The sequence below is a fragment of the Anolis sagrei genome, chromosome 8 (assembly GCF_037176765.1).
Source record: "Anolis sagrei isolate rAnoSag1 chromosome 8, rAnoSag1.mat, whole genome shotgun sequence".
In the NCBI taxonomy this organism is placed as follows: Eukaryota; Metazoa; Chordata; class Lepidosauria; order Squamata; family Dactyloidae; genus Anolis; species Anolis sagrei.
Genome location: NC_090028.1, coordinates 34,231,929 through 34,245,541, shown reverse-complemented (window position 1 = coordinate 34,245,541; position 13,613 = coordinate 34,231,929).

Below are 13,613 nucleotides of genomic sequence, written 5' to 3'. Positions count from 1 at the left end.
CAGCAGAAATTGCTTTTTTAGGTATACAGTATTGGTGGTCATAAGAGTTATTGAAGAAAGTGCTTTCTTAAAAAGTAAATTTTGGGAATCATAATACTGCTAATACCTCCTTAATGCATGTGTTTTGGAGTTGTCCCATAGTAACTAAATTTTGCAAGGACGTAATCACACAGCTAAATGTGGTTTTGAAAAGTCCCTTGATATTCAGGGGCATCCACAGTCTTTTGGATTATTTACCAATTTCTTGGAAATTAACAACTGGCCAATGGAAGTGGATCTTAGATGTTGACATCTAAAAGATTAATACTGCTAAAACGTTCCCCACTTTTGATATAGAAACCATCCAACCTCATCTACATATTCTCACGTCTCTTTATAACAAAATGACAATATGGTTAGCTGTCCCACATCTGTGGTTTCGAATGCAAAACATCACTTACACATGTTTGAATAACAATCTGCCCAGGATTTTTTGTATGTGGATTTGGTCAAGTACAGGGCTTTCTCCCCTTAATATATTCAATCAAATTGGCATTGTATGATAGAACGGAGAATTATTTCCTTATGTATGAAGAGAACGAAAAAGAAAGAGGGAAGTTCCCTCCCTCCTTGGCTGGATTCTTACCCAAAGAGAAACTTGACTGTTGAGAGAAATGCTACTCTGAATTTAACAAAGGAAAGCCTTTGGTTTCTGGATGACCGTGGCCAATCGATAGAAGGCCAAGAAGTCATTTTTCTGCATTATAACTGTATCATTCCTGCATGTCATTGGCCATTGAGATTGAAAGAATTGCAATGCATGATTGATTATGAGTAGCCCATTTCCTGGAGAGATCCAAGCAAAATATTACTGAACACTTCAATGATGTGCACCAGCAAGACAACATCTACATTGAAGCCAGATGATAAGGATAGTAAGGATTGTAATCCTAAATCGGTCTACTCAAAAGGAAATCCTGTTGCATTCAGTGAGAGTTACTCCCAAATAAGTATATAGAGTAAGACCCCATAGCCATGTGGGAAACATTCCAGAACATCTGGAAACGGGGATAATAGCAAACCTTATTGAAAGGAATGACTTCTGCTGGAAGTTGCCACAAGGTCATTTAGAAAACACAAAAGTGGAGGAACAGTGTTGTGGTTGTTGTTGTTGTTTATTCATTCAGTAGTTTCCGACACTTTGTGACTTCATGGACCAGCCCATGCCAGAGCTCCCTGTCGACCGTCACCACCCCCAGATCCTTCAGAGTCAACCCAGTCACTTCAAGGATACCATCCATCCATGTTGCCCTTGGTCGGCCCCTTTTCCTTTTTCCTTCCATTTTCCCCCAGAATCATTGTCTTCTCTAAGCTTTCTTGTCTTCTCATGATGTGGCCAAAGTACTTCATCTTTGCCTCTAATATCCTTCCCTCCAATGAGCAGTCGGGCTTTATTCCCTGAAGTATGGACTGGTTGTATCTTGCAGTCCAAAGCTCTCTCAGAATTTTCTTCCAACACCACAGTTCAAAAGCATCTATCTTCCTTCACTCAGTTTTCCTTAGGATCCAGCTCCCACATCCGTAGGTTGCTACGGGGAATACCATTGCTTTATCTTCACTGAACCTTTATCTTCATTGCAACCTTACAGATTGATCTGACATAAATATACTTTAGAGTAGTGGTTCTCAAGGTGTGCTCCACAGAGCCCTTGGGGTTCCATGAAACATACTGAAGGGCTCCACGCTTACTGCCTCCTCCTCCTCCTCCCCATGCCATAGATATATATGTGCAAAAAAAAAGAAGAAAGTGCAAAGATGGATTGCAGTTAAACATAAAAAATCAAGATTATTGCAACCAGACTGACTGTTAACTGGCATGTAGAGGGAGAAAACATGGAGGCCATTACAGACTTTCTATTTCTAAGAGCAAAGATTACTGCAGATGTAGACTGCAGCCAGGAAATTAGAAGATTCTATTTCTTGGGAGGAGAGAATGACCAATCTTGATAAAACAGTAAAGAGTAGAGACATCACACTGGCAAGGAAGGTCTGCATAGTTAAAGCAATGGTATTCCTTGTAGTAATCTATGGATGTGAGAGCTGGACCATAAGGAAGGCAGAGTGAAAGGAAGATAGACGCTTTCGAACTGTGGTGCTGGAGGAAAGTTCTGAGAGTGCCTTGGACTGCAAGAAGATCCAACCAGTCCATACTTCAGGAAATAAAGCCTGACTGCTCATTGGAGGGAAGGATAGTAGAGGCCAAGATGAAGTACTTTGGCCACATCATGAGAAGAAAGGAGAGCTTGGAGGAGACAATGATGCTGGGGAAAATGGAAGGAAAAAGGAAGAGGGGCCGACCAAGGGCAAGATGGATGGATGGTATCCTTGAAGCGACTGGATTGATCTTGAAGGAGCTGGGGGTGGTGACGACTGACAGGGAGCTCTGGTGTGGGCTGGTCCATGAAGTCACAAAGAGTTGGAAACAACTGAATGAATGAACAACAACAACAAATGTAAACAGAGCCCTAAAACCATGGGATGAAGTCCTTAGTGAGCTGTCTGGGATGGATGCTCATGCGGAAGTTATAGCATATCATAGTAGTATATTATAGTATAGGGAGCTCTGGCATAGTCTGGTCCATGAGGTCACAAAGAGTCAGGAGTGACTGAACAAATCAACAACAACAACATACACACACATTTTTGGAGGCTCTACCCAAAACGTTTGCTTCAAAAAGGGCTCTGCGGCTGATAACATTTGAGAAGTTTAATTCTGTAGCAGATATATACAAGATTGACCTGGAAGTAATTCAAATTGCAGACAGTAGTGAGATGTTGTTCTCCATTTTCCAACTATTACGTTGTGGTGAGTGTTTGTATGCACACATCAGGAGAGGCATCATTTGGAAGCTATTTCAGATGGGTTTGGCCATGATTACACCCCTCAATTCAATGGAGTTTGTTCTTTCAAAATACCCACAAGTGTTTGTCTAATTAAACAGAAGCTTATTAGCGGGATTTATTAGCTTACACTAAGCATAGATTAAATGAAACCATACAGTCTTGATAGTTTGTAACCAAGACTGCGGGTATTTAATCCTAACCAGGCACCTTAAATATATGCTAATCTTTTTCTTAACATATAAATAGGAAGTCTGCCCAGATACAGTGTATTGTTTTCTATGCAGTGCAGACACAGAATCCCTTCATATTTGCTGGGATAAATAACCATGGATCTTTATTCACATATACACTAAAGAAACAGTTTTTAATTCCTTCCTTGATTTATTTATACAAACATCTGATGCACATCATATGAAAGTCAATTGGTGTTACTTCTAAGCAGACAAGAGAGATATTGACAGAGGAGGGCAACTAAAATGATCAAGGGTCTGGAGAACAAGCCCTATGAGGAGCGGCTTAAGGAGCTGGGCACGTTTAGCCTGAAGAAGAGAAGGCTGAGAGGAGATATGATAGCCATGTATAAATATGTGAGAGGAAGCCACAGGGAGGAGGGAGCAAGCTTGTTTTCTGCTGCCCTGGAGACTAGGACAAAAAACAATGGCTTCAAACTACAAGAAAGGAGATTCCATCGGAACATGAGGAAGAACTTCCTGACGGTGAGAGCCGTTCAGCAGTGGAACTCTCTGCCCTGGAGTGTGGTGGAGGCTCCTCCTTTGGAAGCTTTTAAACAGAGGCTGGATGGCCATCTGTTAGGGGTGATTTGAATGCAATATTCCTGCTTCTTGGCAGGGGATTGGACTGGATGGCCCATGAGGTCTCTTCCAACTCTTTGATTCTTTGATTCTATGAGTCTATGATTCTAAGTAAAGGATTGTAATGTATGAGTTTTAACAGTACACAATTATATACCACTTCGGATGCATTTACACTGTAGAATTAATGCAGTTCGACCCTACTTGACATGCCATGGCTTATTGTTATGAAATGAGAGTTGTAGTTTGATGAAACGCCAGCTCCCTTTGGCAGAGAAGGCTTGTAAAACTGTAACTCTCGTGATTTAATAGCATTAAGCTTTGACAAACTGCATTAATTCTACATTGTACGTGCATCCTATGATCCCACTCCAATGACCATAACTGCATTTTATGATCCCACTCCAATGACCATAACTGCATCCTATGGCGTATTGGGACTGGAAGTTTTTTCAAAAGAGTTACAGAGAATTCAAGTGCTTCACCAAACAACATAGCTCATGATTCCATCGGAATTCCATAGGGATGGCAATTAAAGTGAAATATAATTGTGTAGCATAAAAAAGCTCTTACGCAGCAGTTTTGGGGGGCCTGAAAAGTTATCCATAGGTTCATAGAATAGATAATGATAGCCAACACACATATTGGTGCTGTCACGATACCAGGGCTCTGCCAATATGTAGGCAGAGGTGAACCAAACTCCCAGTTTGTGTTAAACAGTTTAATTAAAACAGCACTTACTTTCTGGCTGTTTTAATATTCCAAAATATAAAACATAAAGATTGCACTCAGCCGCAGAATATAAAACAAAAACAGCAAACACTGTTGCAGGTTCAAGATAACTCCGTAGTCAAAAGGTCCAGTCCAGTGGTCAAATGCCGAGAGTTCAATAAGCAAAGTCCAAGGATCAAGAGTCTATCCCGTAGTCAAAAGCCAGTCCAAAGATTCAAGGTTCTAGGATTCCAAACGTTCAGGAGACAGGTCAGAACACCGAAAATCCACAGGGGGAAAACCAGCAGCATCTACCACCAAAATAAGACAAATACTTTCCCCCAAAAAATCAGTTCTAAGTCTAGTTCCTTATATCCAGAAACACCCAGCTGCAACCCATCTTTTGCATACCTCCACCCTTAATTGCTTTCACCCATGAACTTTTACTTACATATTACTCAACTCTTTAGAACTAAGATTTACATTAGCCTACCACCACCAACCACCATCAACTGCAGAATATGATACATGACAGGTGCCTCAAATGTTAGCCCTGTTTCTAGTATATATACTAGAAACAGGGCTAGTTGACCTGCTGATTCAAAAAATGGCACCAGTTTTCCTCTATCAGGTCTAGTTTTTGAAATACAGAACATAAGCCATATAGCGATCTTCATCTGCTCGCCCATAATCGTGATAACCATATCTAAGAAGGTAAAGTGAATGTATGAGGGTTGTCTGGAAAGTAAGGTTATGAGGCACATAGCTCTCGTGGGGATTTTTCTCGTAGAAAGTTAGTATCACTGCCATGTAGCAGGAAGCCAGCAGAAGTGAACGAGCAGTGCCAGTCGTCAGTAGCACATCAACTGGCATTGTGATGAAGGTTAGAGATGAGCATCCTCATTCCATTTCCCTCCAAGTGCAAAGTTCACACTGTAATACGCTACCTAAATGTGAAGTGCATAAATGACGCTGCGATTCATCACAATATCATTTCAGTTTATGGAGAGGACATCATGTCAAGACAGCATGTGATAAAATGGGTACGGAATATATTGTGAAATCATGAAGAAACTTTGCAGAGCCATCCAAAACAAACGTTGTGGGATGCTGATGGCAGGAGTCTGCCTCCTTCATGACAATGTGTGTCCGCACACTGCTCATGCAATACAAGAGATGTTGACTTCATTTGGTTGGGATGTTTTCAGCCACCCCTCTCACAGCCCCGACCTTGCACCCAGTGACTATAATCTGTTCACACCTGCGTGGAAGACACTTTTCCGACGAGAAGGTGAAAATCGAAGTGACGAACTGGCTGAAAAAAGCAGAGGGAAACTTCTATGACACAGGCATCAAAAACTCATCCCATGGATGCCAAAATATATTGAACTGAATGGTGATTATATGTGGAAATAATGTATGCTACAATCCATGTAAGTTTTATGAAATTATATTCATTCTTTGTATTTTTTAAAAGGCTTGTAATCTTGGTCCACGCTCTCGTTACATCCCAAATAGATTACTGCAACGCACTCTACGTGGGGTTGCCTTTGAAGACTGTTCAGAAACTTCAATTAGTCCAGCGGGCAGCAGCTAGATTACTCACCGGAGCATCATACAGGGAGCATATCACCCCTCTGTTATGTCAGCTCCACTGGCTGCCGATCCAATTCCGAGCACAATTCAAAGTGCTGGTTTCGACCTACAAAACCCTATATGGTTCCGGCCCAGCGTATCTGTCCAAACGCATCTCCTTCTACGTCCCGCCTCGGAGTTTAAGATCTTCTAGGGAGGCACTGCTCTCGCCCCCACCTCTATCACAAGTGAGATTGGTGGGGACGAGGAGCAGGGCCTTCTCGGTGGTGGCCCCTCACCTGTGGAACTCACTCCCCGGGGAAATTAGGTCATTGACATCCCTCCTCTCCTTTAGAAGGAAATTAAAAACATGGATTTGGGACCAGGCCTTCAGGTAATCTGGCGGATAGATAAGGGACAAATGACGACTAGAATTGATGGATTGGACAATGTGGAATTTGAATTTACGGACTATGAGCTGGTAAACGTTGAGCACTAGATTGTTTTTAGGGATTGTGATGTATAATGGACTGTTTTAATTGTTTTAATTACTGTTTATATGTTTTATTTTTTACCTTGTTGTTGTGCCGGCATCGAATTATGCCTTTTTGTAAGCCGCCCTGAGTCCCCCCTCGGGGGTTGAGAAGGGCGGGGTAGAAGTGTGAGAAATAATAAATAAATAAATACTTTCCAGATAACCCTCGTAGTATATACAATGCAATTTTCTGAATCAGAACGCCAAATACCCCATGGAACAAGCCTAAAAACCTGTTGGACTGTATAATGAGAAATACAAATCTGGAGACTATCATCTATGGTCATTTGTGGTGTGTATGCTCGACCTTTGAGTCTCATGAGCTGCCTTGAGTCTCGTTTAAGAGAGGAAAGTGGGGAATAATAATGACAACAGTATCAATAATAATATACTGGGTTGGTTTTAACACCTCTTTTCCTAAGCTTTTACACAGGTCCTTGCAAGCTTAATGTGACACCCTTCCTATTTTTCCTGTAGTAACACATCTGGGATATTTCCATTTCCCATAAGAAAGAAGGTTGGACCCATGAATTATCCAGAGAGTTATTCGTTTCCTCCAGAACTGATTCCCACCAGAGGCTGGGAGAACAGAAGCCCTACAGAATTTTCCCAACAATTCCCCTTCCATGGGATTTAGACATTTCCCTTAATAGATGTTGCCTTTCTTTCGGCTGGTGTCTATATTTAATCCGCTTGTAACGACATCCAGAAGGCTTGGTGCTTTTAGGAATTTCCCACCAGTCGTAGAAAACAAACAAACAAATCCTGGGTTTGAATTAATCTGTTTTGTTGTAAAGAACCACATAAAGAAACAGACAAACTCTGTGGCAATCTTGAATTTTGATTTTCCATGTCATGTATCTTTGCTATGCTCTGTGTCCTGACTATGGATGAAATGGAGAAATGTGATTTTTTTTTTTAAAAAAAAATCACTATATTTTTGAACCCCGTTAGAAATGTCTAGATCTTTCAGCATGTCTCTCAGGCCAGTGTAAGATGGAAGTTGACTCTAGCTTAGAATCATCCAAGAGCAGCATTTCTCAACCTGGGGGTCGGGAACCTGGGAGGGGGGGGTCGTGAGGGGGTGTCAGGGGGTCGCCAAAGACCATCAGATAACACAGTCTTTTCTGTTGGTCATGGGGTTATGTGTGGGAAGTTTGGCCCAATTCTATCGTTGGTGGGGTTCAGAATGCAATTTGATTGTAGGTGAACTATAAATTCCAACAACTACAACTCCCAAATGTCAAGGTCTATTTTCCCCAAACTCCACCAGTGTTCACATTTGGATATATTGAGTATTTGTGCCAAGTTTGGTTAAGATCCATCATTGTTGCTCTCTCGATGTTTGGTCCTGACCTAACTGTTGGAATCCACAGTGCTTTCTGGATGTAGGTGAACTACAACTCCCAAACTCAAGGTTAGTGATTGTAGGTCAACTATAAATCCCAGCAACTACAACTCCTGAATGTCAAGATTCTATTTTCCCCAAACTCTACCAGTGTTCACATTTGGACATACTGAGTATTCATGTAGAGTTTGGTCCAGATCCATCATTGTTTGAGTCCACAGTGATCTTTGGATGTAGGTGAACTACAACTCCAAAACCAAAGGACACTACCCACCAAACCCTTCCAGTATTTTCTGTTCGTCATGGGAGTTCTGTGTACCCAGTTTGGTTCAATTCCATTGTTGGTAGAGCTCAGAATGCTCTTTGATTGTAGGTGAACTATAAATCCCAGCAACTACAACTCCCAAATTACAAAATCAATCCATCCTTCCAACCCCACCAGTATTCAAATTGGGGCATATTTCATATTTGTGCCAAATTTGGTCCAGTGAATGAAAATATATCCTGCATATCAGATATTTACATTACGATTCATAGCAGTAGCAAAATTACAGCCATGAAGTAGCAATGAAAATAATGTTATGGTTGGGGGTCATCACAACATGAGGAACTGTAGTAAGGGGTCGTGGCATTAGGAAGGCTGAGAAATACTGTCCTAGAGGACCTAGAGGGAATATATTTAATCCAATCCGCGGAGGTTAAATCTGCAAATATGGAGGGCCGAGTTTGTTTAACTAACTGGATCTACATTGCCGTATAATGCAGTTTGGAACTGAATTGTCGCATTTTGTCATGAAACCGATGAGCTGGAAGATGGCTTCACTCACCGAAGTTTCCATCTGATTTCTGCATGGAATCCTTCATAAAGGGAGGGATCCATGTGTACAGACTGATAAGCCTATTATTGCCCCACCGTCTGCCACGTTGGAGCAATAATAGGAGAGCGGCTGATTAATTATGAAAATGCTTATTAAGTCCGATCCCCATTTTCCCCTCCTTTTCAAAAAAATATCCCATTTCCTTAATACCTGGCTTTCAAATAATAGGCAGCGACAAGTCCAAATCCATAAATGGATTGTTACAGGGCTTGTAGTATTAGTCTCGATTAGGCATTACAGGACTTAAGCCAGAAATAAATGTGACCTGATAAATTTGCAACATTGTTCTTCCTTAAAAATATGGCGGAGAAGAAAATATATTTCTATAGAGTTGCCAAGGAAAGATTGCTGAGAACGTTTCGGGTCCAGAGCCAGATGGCACACATCTATGAGATGCAACAGGGTTATACATCTGCAAGGATGAATCAAAACAATCCATATTACAATATACTATAATATGCTACTATGATATGCTTTCAGCATATCGCATATAACTTCCGCATGAGCACCCATCCCAGACAGCTCACTAAGGACTTCATCCCATGGCTTTAGGGCTCTGTTTACATTTGTTGTTGTTGTTGTTGTTCATTCGTTCAGTCATTTCCGACCCTTCGTGACTTCATGGACCAGCCCACGCCAGCGCTCGTCAGTCGTTACCACCTCCAGCTCCTTCAAGGTCAATCCAGTCACTTCAAGGATACCATCCATCCATCTTGCCCTTGTCGGCCCCTCTTCCTTTTTCCTTCCATTTTCCCCAGCATCATTCTCTTCTCTAAGCTTTCCTTTCTTCTCATGATGTGGCCAAAGTACTTCATCTTGGCCTCTAATACTCTTCCCTCCAGTGAGCAGTCAGCCTTTATTTCTTGAAGTATGGACTGGTTGGATCTTCTTGCAGTCCAAGGCACTCTCAGCACTTTCCTCCAACACCAAAGTTCAAAAGCATCTGCTTACGTGCGCTTCGGAAACAGAGCCACAAGGAGGCCAACACATGATGTAAGGAAATGGAGCCCTAAAGCCATCTTCAGGGCTACTACTTTACTTAGGCCCATGATGGTGAACCTATGACACATGTATCAGCACTGACACGCATAGCCATTTTTGATGACACACAGCCGCATGCGGCCGCATACAGAGAAGATGCGGCCGCATCCCAAGAAGGACATTTCATCCTAGGCTCCTACACCAGCATTTTTCTATAATGCCGAGATATATGGCATTATAGAAAAAGCAGGTAACTTAAATAATTAGTTTTTGGTTTATTAAATACAGTTTTATATTACAATAATATATTTTTGTTATTAAACTATAAATATCATGAAATTATGGGTTTTTCTCGAAGTGACACCCCACTCGAGTTATGCTCGGTTTTTTTGGTGAGTATTGACACACCAAGCTCAAAAGGTTGCCCATCATTGACTTAGGCGATCCCTCGTTGTCTGAGTAGGATAGTCTTCCAATATCAGCATGCTGGCGGTGGGCCATAGGTGACTGTGGAGCCCTATTCTTGACCTGCATCTTCTCCCACAGTGAAGGCATTGTTTTCCAGGTGGAAGGCGGTCCCGGTTGGGGTTGGATTGACGCACCTTCCTCTTGGCACATTTCTCTCTTTCACCCTCCATTCGTGCCTCTTCAAATTCTATAGCACTGCTGGTCACAGCTGACCTCCAACTGGAGTGCTCAAGGGCCAGGGCTTCCCAGTTCTCAGTGTCTATGCTGGAGTTTTTAGAGTTGGCTTTGAGCCCATCTTTAAATCTCTTTTCCTGCCCACCAACATTCCGTTTTCCGTTCTTGAGTTTGGAGTAGAGCAACTGCTTTGGGAGACAGTGGTCGGGCATCCGGACAATGTGGCTGGTCCAGCGGAGTTGATGGCGGAGGACCATCGCTTCAATGCTGGTGGTCTTTGCTTCTTCCAGCATGCTGACATTTGTCCGCCTGTCTTCCCAAGAGATTTGCAGGATTTTCTGGAGGCAGCGCTGATGGAATTGTTCCAGGAGTTGCATGTGACGTCTGTAGACAGTCCACGTTTCGCAGGCATATAGCAGGGTTGGGAGGACAATAGCTTTATAAACAAGCACCTTGGTATCTCTATGGATGTCCTGGTCCTCAAACACTCTCTGCTTCATTTGGATAAATGTTGCGCTCGCAGAGCTCAGGCGGTGTTGTATTTTGGTGTCGATGTTGACTTTGGCGGAGAGGTGGCTGCCAAGGAAGCGGAAATGATCAACATTTTCTAATGTTACACCATTAAGCTGTATCTCTCGCATTGGAAAGGGGTTGGCTGGTGACTGCTGGAACAGCACTTTGCCTTGTCCCCTATCTTAAAATGACACATATCCCCATGCAAGCCATACTTATATATAGATTCATGCCCTGCCACACCTAAAAACACCTAAAAACAAATAGAAGTGTAGCAGGAGTGGCTCTTATTTTCAGACTCCACAAATAAGCAAGATGTCTTGAAGTTATTCCTTCTCCGTCATATGGCAGAAGCGGAACAGATGGGCCCTGGGGTCAAGAATGAGTTCATTTCATCATTCACGACTGTGTGTGTGGTATCAGGGAGGCATGCGGATCGCCGTCCAAATCCACATCAAGGCGGCGATCGATTCAGCATGATACGGAGCCTCTTTGCAAGGCTCTGGTGGGCATTAAGAGCAAAAGCGTGAGGTTATGTTCTGGAGTGCGAAGTTGGCTGCCTTAAGTCCTGCTGGGTGCGGTGGAGTCCAAAGACCTTCTCCAAGCCAAACAACACATAATCTATGCCGGAGTCAGAGAAAAACTCCTGAAAGATGTATTAATGACTTTGAAAATGCATTACTTTTTTTCTAGCAAAACCAAGAGTTGTGCCATAATCCTGTACCGCGGAAGAAAGCCCCATGGAGTTCACTAGGATTTGTGGCCTCAATATTATAAATATTCTTCCTATTGCACAGCCCAACCAAAAAACTTCTCTGTGCCTTGTTTTTTAGGCCTGTTCTTGGGGTTATTTGATTCTGGATATTTCACTGGATCGATCACATCAGCCATAGTTTCTTAGATATAGTTATCATGGTTTTATATGGATAAGCAGATGGCAATTGGTTGAATCATAGAATCAGAGAGTTGGAAGAGACCTCATGGGCCATCCAGTCCAACCTCCTGCCAAGAAGCAGGAAAATTGCATTCAAAGCACCCCTGACAGATGGCCATCCAGCCTCTTTTTAAAAGCCTCCAAAGAAGGAGCCTCTACCACACTCCGGGGCAGAGAGTTCCACTGCTGAACAGCTCTCACAGTTAGGAAGTTCTTCCTAATGTTCAGATGGAATCTCCTTTCTTGTAGTTTGAAGCCATTGTTCCGTGTCCTAGTCTCCAGGGCAGCAGAAAACAAGCTTGCTCCCTCATCCCTGTGACTTCCCCTCACATACTTATACATGGCTATAACCCTAACCCTAACCCAGCCGTGTGGCAGCTGGTGGCCTCCTTTTAGGGCTCCTCATAGGGCTTGTTCTCCAGACTCTGGATCATTTTAGTTGCCCTCCTCTGGACACAATCCAGCTTGTCAATATCTCTCTTCAATTGTGGTGCCCAGAATTGGACACTGTATTCCAAATGTGGTCTAACCAAGGCAGAATAGAGAATGGGAAGCATGACTTCCCTAGATCTCGACACTATGCTCCTATTGATGCAGGCCAAAATCCCATTGGCTTTTTTTGCCGCCGCATCACATTGTTGGCTCATGTTTAACTTGTTGTCCACAAGGACCCCAAAATCTTTTTCACACGTACTGCTCTCGAGCCATGCGTCCCCCATTCTGTAACTTGCTAACCAAAAGGTTGCAGATTTGAATTTGGGGAGTGAGGTGAGCTCCCACTGTTAGTCCCAGCTTCTGCCAACCTAGCAGTTTGAAAACATGGAAATGTGAATAGATCAGTAGGTACCACTCTAGTGAGAAGGTAATGGCACTCCACGCAGCCATGCCTGCCACATGACCTTGGAGGTGTCTACCCCAAGATCTTTTTCACACGTACTTCTCTCTAGCCAGGCATCATTCCCCATTCTGTATCTTTGTATTTCACTTTTTCTGCCTTAGTGGAGTATCTTGCATTTGTCACTGTTGAACTTCATTTTGTTAGTTTTGGCCAATCATCTCTCTAATCTGTTAAGATCATTTTGAATTCTGCTTCTGTCTTCTGGAGATGGCATATGTTCAGATTAGTGTCATTCCACTATTTTGGCTACTTTTTCTCTCATCCTCCCAGTTTATCTCTTTGTTATCAGTTTAGTTCAGTTATGGCAAACTCAGTTCCTATTGCAAAAAGAAGGAAGTGGAATCTCGTTTTCCCCAGTGGACCCAGGGTGTGTATACACTGCAGCATTAATGCAGTTTGGCACCACTTGAACTGCTGTGGCTCAGTGCTATGCAAACTTAAGAGTTGTAGTTTGGTGAGGCACCAACACTCTTTGGCAGGAAAAATAAAATGCTTTTAAGAACTCCAGTTCCCATGATTCCATTGCACTGAACCATGGCTTTTTAACTGCTATCAAACTGCTGACATTCTACAGTGTAGATGCACTCTTGGGCAAAAGCCAACTAGTGAGAAACCTCTAGTCCAGTGATTCTCAACTTGTGGGTCCCCAGATGTTTTGGCCTTCAACTCCCAGAAATCCTAACAGTTGGTAAACTGGCTGGGATTTATGGGAGTTGTAGGCCAAAACACCTGTTGTTGTTCATTCATTCAGTCGTTTCCAACTCTTCGTGACTTCATGGACCAGTCCACGCCAGAGCTCCCTGTCGACCGTCACCACCCCCAGCTCCTTCAAGGTCAATCTAGTCACTTCAAGGATACCATCCATCCATCTTGCCCTTGGTCGGCCCCTCTTCCTTTTTCCTT